At 40.8% G+C, this 8,866-nt stretch overlaps 1 pseudogene; it reads right to left on the bottom strand.

The window, feature by feature from the left end:
* Nucleotides 1-7,827, bottom strand: part of LOC102485555 (interferon-induced transmembrane protein 2-like) — a 12,927-nt pseudogene extending 5,100 nt beyond the window's left edge.
* Between the last annotated feature and the right edge of the window lie 1,039 nt (nt 7,828-8,866).

Below are 8,866 nucleotides of genomic sequence, written 5' to 3' on the forward strand. Positions count from 1 at the left end.
GGTAGTTCAAGTCCCAGACCTCGTGACTTGCTTTCTCACTTTCTCTCTGTCTCTCTCTGGTGAGTACGCATGTCCTGTAGCAAACTTTTAAAAAGTAATAATAATGAGTAAAATAAAAGATATAATTTTAGAACAATTAAAAAAAGAAGTAGGAGTAAAAAATGGGAATGAAAAAATTTTAGAGACAATACACCCTTTTCAAATGACCCTGCCTTCCAGATGTGTTTATTGTATCTGGGCCTCGTTTTCAAAAGCTGATGGAGACCAGGCAGAGAAAACACCCAGGGACGTGCCCTGTGCCGCAGGCTCACCAAGCTACTTGAGGAGGTACTGGTTGCCATCCCTGTGGTTTTCTAATGCACTTTCCCTCTCTCAGCTCACATTCAGACATCGCTCTAACAAAATGGCATGTCTGTTTCTCCCCTACTAATGGATAAGGTTGTTGACTTCTTCTATCTTGACAATTATCGTTTTGAAAGAAACTTCTGAAAGTTTAATCGTGGGGGATGCTTAGTCATTGAATTTAATTTCTGAGGGATTTGAGAAACAAAATAAATGATTCTGCCTGACATATCCCACAGTGTTACGAGGGCCCTATGAGAAGATACATTAAATTTAAAAAATCATACTCCTTTATTAAAAAAAGGTGTATTACTGGTCTTGACTTCTGTGTTTTATAAACAAAGATGTCTTGCTGCAGGTTTTCAGAAAGACAAAGTAAAATTTGGCCAGAGATACTGAAAGAAAGAGGGTATGCTGGGTGTATTGTTAATTGAACATGGAGGTTTTCTAGTTCTGTCACCTTGGGCTAATCTTCTAATACCTCTCTGCCTCAGTTTCTTTATGTGAAAGATAGGGATACTAACAGAAGCTCTTCCTCGGCTTGCTAAAACTATTAAACGAATACTTATAAAGTGCTTAATACAGGAACTGCCACAAAGTTAGGGCAGCAGAAATGTTGGTTTTCCTGTTATTCTTAATCACTGCCTTGGCCCATCTGTGTAATAATCGCATCTACCCAAAAACAGCTGGGTGAGACTCAAGTTGTCAACTGCTCTTTAGCACAACCATTCTAATAGAAGACTACAAGGCTGCCTGGTTGCTGACCAGGGATTTTCTTTTGCCCAGTAAAATGCTAGCATTTTCTCTGTGCAAACCAGAAACACATTGGCAGAAACAGGGCCTCGCCCAGTAGGTTGCCATGAGCCTGGCTCTTAGCAGCAGCAGCAGCTCAAGGCAAAGGAGTGGTTTCCCCTTACTTAGGGAGAAAAGATTCTGCTGATTTTGTAAGAAGGGAATTCTGCAAATTGGCCAGACAGCTCTCTCCCTCTTCACCTATGTTCTCAGGTCTTTCTGAGAAAACAAAACAAAACAAAACACATACAAAAAAGGAAAATTAGAAAGGAAAAGGAAAAAATCCTCAATTGCTCTCTTTTTCCCGGACTGCTTCTGGAATCAGTAGGCTCAGACGTAGCCCCCTTTACCCAGTGGCTGTTAGGGTTGAAAGACTTGGTTTGTGAGCACTAGCCCTTGTCCTAGTTATCTGCTTGCCCAGTGGCTGTTAGGGTGGAAAGACTTGGGTTGTGAGCACTAGCCCTTGTCCTAGTTATCTGATACTTTCTGCTGTAGGTCAAAGTGACTAGACATTCTGGTTTTGCAGGGACTATCCCCAGTGACATAGCTTGAAGTGGTTTTTTTTAGCCATTGTATGATGTAATGTGGCCCTTTATTTCTCCCCTAGCCTCACACAGATTGGAGACATGAAGTGATTGCTCTTGCAAAATATTAATTAGAAGGATTAAATATCATCCTTTTTTCCCCCCTCCTTCTTTCTTTTTTTAAAGGGAGACTCAAATGAAAATTGAGAAGTTACAGGGTAGCTGGAATTGCCATCTGAAAAAGCTGAGGGTTCTGAAACACCAAAGTGCAACCTAACTTCTATACAAGGAGAGGCTGCAGATTTGGTCATACTAGTTTGGAGGACCAGAGAATGGCTTACTAGTGTGAGGTGAACATTAAGAATCTGGGGGAACAAATTACTCTAGGAATGTGAGTCCAAGCCAGTGCTAAAAAGAAAATCAACCTATTGGGGCCAGTGTGTGGCATGGTGGTTAAGGTGCTGAACTCCCACATGGCCAACTACGGTTCGAGTTTCGGACCTGGCGACCCGCTTTCTCACGTTTCCTCTCTCTTTCTCTCACTCTGTCCTTCTCTAATCAAATTAAAATTAAAACTGAAATTAAAATTAATAAAGTTAAGTAAAATAATTCCTTAAAAAAATTAACCCAATGAAAACACTCAAATCAGGTTACAAAGAAACTGGCTTGTGAAATATAGAGTTCCAGCTTGACTCTCACTACAAACTGTTGACTAATACTCTGAACAGAACTTGGTTGACTACTTTTCTTTCTTCTTTTTTTAAAGGAGTTACTTATTAATTTATTATCACTATTATTGCTACTATTTTAATTTGCTACAGGGCATATGCACTCACCAAAGAGAGACAGAGAGAGAGAAAGGGAGGAAAAGTGAGAAAGCAAGGTGCCAGGTCTGGGATCCAAACCATGATCAGTCATGTGGGAGTCCAGGGTCTTAACCACCACAGCACCTGCTGGCCCCTGTTGGTTACTTTTCAATTTGAATTTCTATGTATTGACTGTATTATCAGCCAGTAGAATACTTCCATTCTAGGGCTAGAAGGAACACTCATTGGAAGTCATCTAGTCTGACTCTCTAATGAAAATATTTTGAAGGCATTTGTGTAGGCCAGGGGTAGCTATAGCTCATCTAGGTTCATTATAAGAGATCTGGGACAGTTACAGTGAGAACTCTGTCCATTTGTAAAAAATATGTCTTGATTAGTTGCTTCCTAGAGCACTTTTTAAATAATTAATAATTATTTTATTTAACTTTATTATTTTATTTATTTTAATTTGACCAGAGAGGGACAGAGTGGGAGTGGGGAGAGTAAGAAAACAAATCACCAGGTCTGGGACTTGAATTGCCGTTGGTCATGTGGGAGTCCAGCTTCCCCAATCATCACGCCACCTGCTGGCCCCCCAGAGCACTTCTATATTGTTAGAGTAAGATAAAGTGTGATGGAAGACGGTGTGCAAACATTATCATTGCATTGCCTATCTGCTGCTGAGATGTGGTTCAGTTGTGGGCCAAGCAACCACCTGCTACTTTGAAATGGTACTTTAAGGTATGTGTATGGGTGGGTGGTGGGAGATGGCTGGCTTAGTCTCAATATTCATGGTCATGAGAAGCTCATGAAATGTTGAATTAACTGTTAACCATTGGGGCTGAACAGTGGCACATGGTAAGTGCTCCACTCTGAGGCTGATGAACATGGGAAGATTCTGGGTCTGAATTTATGTCCAGACCTCACTAAGTAGGTAAAGCACATGATAGACTGGCTGAAGCTTGGGTGAATTTCAGTGTGGACATCTTGATGGGGTTACTATCTCTCTATCTCTCCTTATCGCTGTCTCTCTTGCTCATGGAAGAAATAAATAAACTTAAAAAAAATTCCCAAACTGATATCTATTGTATAACTTTTAATATACATTCTTGGGCTAGATTCTTCAGGTTTCATATCATAGGAAGAAAGAATCATAGTTTGAAAACAATAAGAGTAATATTCTTAGATGACAGCTAATTTTATTGACCAAATACTAAATCCTAGCTGCTGTTCTACACACACACACACACACACACACACACATAAATATACATACACACACACACACACACACACACACACACACACACTATATGAGGGAACTTCATAATTTTGTGGAAAAATAGAAGTAAAATGCCAGTTTATTTCAGGGCAGAAAAATCTTAAAATCTATGCATAGTTTTTTCATAATAAACATTTTCATAAACTTGTCAAAATCCTCTCTTATAATAACATAATCCTTTGTTTACAACATTTCACCTTTATCATACTCTTTGAGGTAAAAACTATGATTATTTTTACAAATAAGGAAACTGAGGTACAGAAAGATTGATTTGGCCACGATTATCCAACTTCAAGTTAGATGACATCATATTTAAAAGATAAAGTTCAATCCTTCATTCGAATGTTGCTAAACTTGACCTACAGTGATGTAAAGTGGTTTTCTCAACAGCAGAGTTGAGGCTAGAGCATACGTCTGCTTGCCAGCTTCTCTTTCATTATGTTACACCTGCCATTATTCTGTGGGCTGGCTGGGAGTTATAAAAGATTTTTTTTCCTTAGATTTTTGCTATAGGGAGCATGAGCTTGCTAGAGAGACAGAGAGACAGAAAGTGAAAAATCACCCCCCCCCCCCAGGGGGGCCAGCCGTAACACAATCCCTTATCCTCCAATCGCCTCTTGGGATTTTGGGCATGCACACACACTGATTGGGCATAAGTTTTTAAGCCACTGGGTTCAGGACTTGAAACGTGGTTGACTATGCAGGAGTCCAGTGACATAGCCATTATGCCATCTGTTGGTCCCAAATTAGGTGATTTCTAAGCTTCTCTGTCACTAAGTTGAAATATTTCTGTCTTTCTTTTCTTTTATTTTTGATTGAGTGAGCATTCACAAGAGAGAGAATGACAGAAAGTGCGCGAGAGAGAAGATGCACTCTGCAGTGGAACCCCATCTTGTTACAGTCTCCTTTGAGCTGGGATTTGAACCCCAGTGGACCATGTGGGATCCAGTTTCCTCGCAGAACACCTCCGGGCTACAGGGCTGGCCCAGTTGACACATTTCTGAGTTAAGCAAGTATGAACTCTAGTTGTTGTCTCTAGATGTTGATAACATTTCTATGAGATAAGTAAGTATGAACTCTAGATGTTGTCTTTAAAAAACTTAAACTCTATTGGGACCAGCGGTTGGCGTAATGGCTATGTCACTGGATTCCCATGTAGTCGACCACTTTGAGTCCCAGACCTGGTGGCTTAAACCCAAGCCAGGTGAAAGTGCGTGCATACCCAAGATCCTGAGAGGAGAACGGAGGAGAAGCGATTGCAGCATGGCCATCCCCCTGTGGGGTGATTTCTTACTTTCTGTCTCTCTGTTTCTTTCTGTCTTTCTGGTGAGCATACGTGCCCTATAGCAAAAACATATCCAAAAAAAAAAGAAAAGTAAAAAAAACAAAACAAAAAACCTTAAATTGTATTTAAGCTATTTTTTCTGTGAGGAGAAAGGCGTGTCTTTCCAGAAAGACTATAACAATACTGTGCTACCATCCTTCAGTGGAAGTAATAGGAAAAAATGAGAGATGACCCTTTTACTTCATTCAGTGCCGTATGAGGCTGACCAACATGGGAAGGTTCCAAATTCTTGTAAAAAGATACCCCTGAATGTGCAGAACACAAGTGTGTCCATGATCCAGGACAGACTGAAGCTAGGGTACATTGTGGCATGAAGACACTGTTGGGGGTGCCCTACCATGCTCTCCTTGTCTCCCTTGCTCACGGGAGAAAGAAAGAAGATTTTTTTTTTGAAAAAAGTGGGGGAAATACTTAGCATGGACACACATGTCACTACATACTGACTTTGGGATCTGACCCCCTCATAAGATTAATTTACAGTAATACATAATTATGGCTAGAAACAGTAAGCTTAAAGAAATTTAGGGAAGGTAAAGTTAAAACAGAATGGAGTAAACCATGCAGACAAGCTGGAGCACTAGAGTTCTTCATCCATTTCCACTTCATTGCGAAGAGTTGGTAATTATATTAAGGTCCGAATTATTCAAGTGCTCTGGCATCTTCATCGAAACTTCCTTCTTTTCCTTTCCTTAGTGTACCTCAGTGCTCCCTAATATGCCTCAGAATTACTGTCTAGGGTTTGTCTGTGTTTTTGCTTTGCTATGAGGAGTATCTGAGTCTGGTGTAATAAAAAGAAAGAGAAATGGAATAACACAGAATTCTGGAGGCTGGAAAATCCAAGAACATCACTAATGGCAGATGGCAGAACTGAGAATGTAGGACAGAGTTCAGGCTGCATTCATGTGAGTTTCTTCCTGCTTCCGGTCTCATTCTCTCTGTTGATACACCCTCATAACTCATGCATAGAAGCCCGCCTTGATGACATTAACACAGTCAAAGGCATCTCCTGGGACACCATGAAGGAATTAAGTTTTCAGTGAATAATTTTTCAATAAAATCAAGTCCCGACATTGAATTTCTAGGGGACATTCAATTACCACCCACTAAGACTAAACTCTAAAACATGAAACTCTACAGGACAAATCATGATCAAAACCATAACAGGATTGGGGCTAGCAGGTGGCGTGGTGGTTAAGGGCATTGGACCCCCCACATGATCAACCATGATTCAAATCCCAGACCTAGTGGCTTGCTTTCTCGTTCTTGTTCTGTCCCTCTTTGGTCAAGTTAATAAATAAATAAATAAATAAAGTTAAGTAAAATAATTCTTTTAAAAAACAGTATTGTATACACACAAATTAGTTATGCTATAATATGTGGTCAAATAACTTTTTTGAAGGATATTTTACTATATGAAATATTCCCTTTTAAGTGCAGAACACTATAATCCTCCATTGGAAAAGAGCTATGCCCACTTTATTCTTTTTTTAAAAAAGAATTCTTAATTTTAATTTTATTTATTCATTCATTTATTTTAAGTTGACCAGAGAGAGACACACGGAGAGAGGGAAAGTGAGAAAGTAAGCCACCAGGCCCGAGACTCGAACAGTGGTCAGCCATATGAGAGTGTCTAGCACCTTAACCACCACACCACTAGCCGGCCCTCTATGCCCACTTTAAATCTGCATGTCAAATTCACTGACTTGTGCATTCAGAAAAATAATAACAGAAATAGCAAACATTACCACTGAGAATTGTTCAATGGATTGTTTTTGGTGTTGCATAGACATCATCAGAGATAAGTCTGCCAATAGAGATTTTGATAGCATCTGTCAGAGAATTTAAGGGTATTAGATTTAGAGTTTTAAAAGTTCATGGCTTTCCATCTGATCAACTGACTTGCTTGCCATCCTCAAATAGCATGCCAGTCTGGGATCATCAAAAATACAGAACACACATTATTTCCTTAGCAACGATTTCTTTGAATTAATTGCTTCCCTAGTGTTATCCCTATACTTAACAGAAAAATGTAAGTGATTATTCTCTTTGTATGTTAATGGCTTGTTTGTGCATGGCTTGTTTGTCCTCATGAGTAGTTTCTAAGGTAGGGCCTGTGCTTTTCCAGTGTTGTTACCCCAATTCTTCCTCTTCTTCTTTTTTCTTAATGAACATGTGCACTTTATTGAATTACATTGTAGTCAGACATGTGATTACAAGTGGCTGCTTATAAGCAAGGGGGCAGGCCCAAAGGCCTAGGGGACAGGCCAGCAGTGGATGGTGACCATGGCCACAGGCCATGGCCACAGACTTGAAAAGACTCTTTCATTAGTTGAATCATTTCTGCAATTATTACTGGAGTAGCAGTGAAAAGGATGATGAACGTGATGGTCAGAATGATACCGATGACCAGGGCGACAATGTTCAGGCACTTGGCAGTGGAAGAGTAGGTCTGGGCCCCAGTCACATCACTCACCATCTTTCTCTCCCTAACTTCATGGAGTAGGTGAATGTGATGAAGCCCAGGCAGCAGCAGTTCATGGAGATCATGTTGAACCGGGACCAGACCACATGATAAGGCACTTAGGTCTTGATGCAGATGTTGATCACGGTGGATGCCATTAGAGCAGTTGTTAGCGGCACCCATAGCACAGATACCTCATGCTCTTCCTTGAGCTTCTCATAGTTTGGGGAAGGGCCGGCATTGGTATGAGTGAAGGTTTTGGAAGCGTGTTTCATGGCGCAGACAGCACCGGTGGCGAGGCAGGCTGCTGTTCTATAAGTTGTTTAGACTTCTCATTAAATTGCTTTCATTACCTTAATTCTTAGTAGAAGTACCTAACTTGTACCATTTTCTTAATAATTTCTTGTTGTTAAGATGAGTTGACCAAAATTGCTAGAACATTCTACTTTCTGAGGGATAGGAGGACTGAGTTTAGGGTCTCAGGTTTGGTAGACATCTGATCGATTCTGCAGTAAACTCTCTGCTAAAGAAGATGACTACTGACTGCAAGTACACACCCATGTTTCCCACCCAGGTCAAGACACAGCCCTGACAGGAGCTGAAGATTTTCAACATCTAGTTTTCACTGTCTTATTCCTGTAAAGTCTCTCTGCCACCCTTTGGTAAAGTCAGTTTATTACTGAGAAGTTACTATTTCTTTTTCCTTCAAAAAATGGCATTCAGTTGACATTAGGGTTTTACTTAGGCCAGAGCCAGGGCCAGACCTCTGGGCTCTAGATCACTCAGAAAGAACCCACACGCACATTACCCCTACAGACTGAATTACCCTACTCTTTCTCTGTACAGAGCTAAGGGAACATTCTGAGATGGGTGTGATTTTCAGGAATTTTCATTGGATCCAGAACTTACAGGGTACCTTTTAGGTGGGAGGGGTTGCACAGGTGCCTTTACCTGTTGACTCTGAAAAGTCAAATTATCTGACGGATGACAAGAAGTCCTTCCTTGCTCCACATTCCCCCCCGCCCCCCAGGTTTCTACTTGTTCTAGGATGCATGCACTCATCAGAGAGAGATAGACAGACAGAGGGGGAAACTGAGAAATCACCTCCTGTGGGATGGCTATGCTGCAATCCCTTCTCTGCTTTTTTATTGTGATTTTAGGCATGCATGCACACCTGCCTAGCATTTTGAAGCTGCCACACTTGGAACTTGAACCATGGAGTCGACCATGGTTCAAGTCGACCATGGGATCCAGCCACCTTAACCTCTGTACTCCCTGCTGGCCCTCTTCTGTATGTTCTCTTTTTAAACTGGT

This window comes from Tupaia chinensis, unplaced genomic scaffold, assembly GCF_000334495.1.
Source record: "Tupaia chinensis unplaced genomic scaffold, TupChi_1.0 Scaffold000217_1, whole genome shotgun sequence".
In the NCBI taxonomy this organism is placed as follows: domain Eukaryota; kingdom Metazoa; phylum Chordata; class Mammalia; order Scandentia; family Tupaiidae; genus Tupaia; species Tupaia belangeri.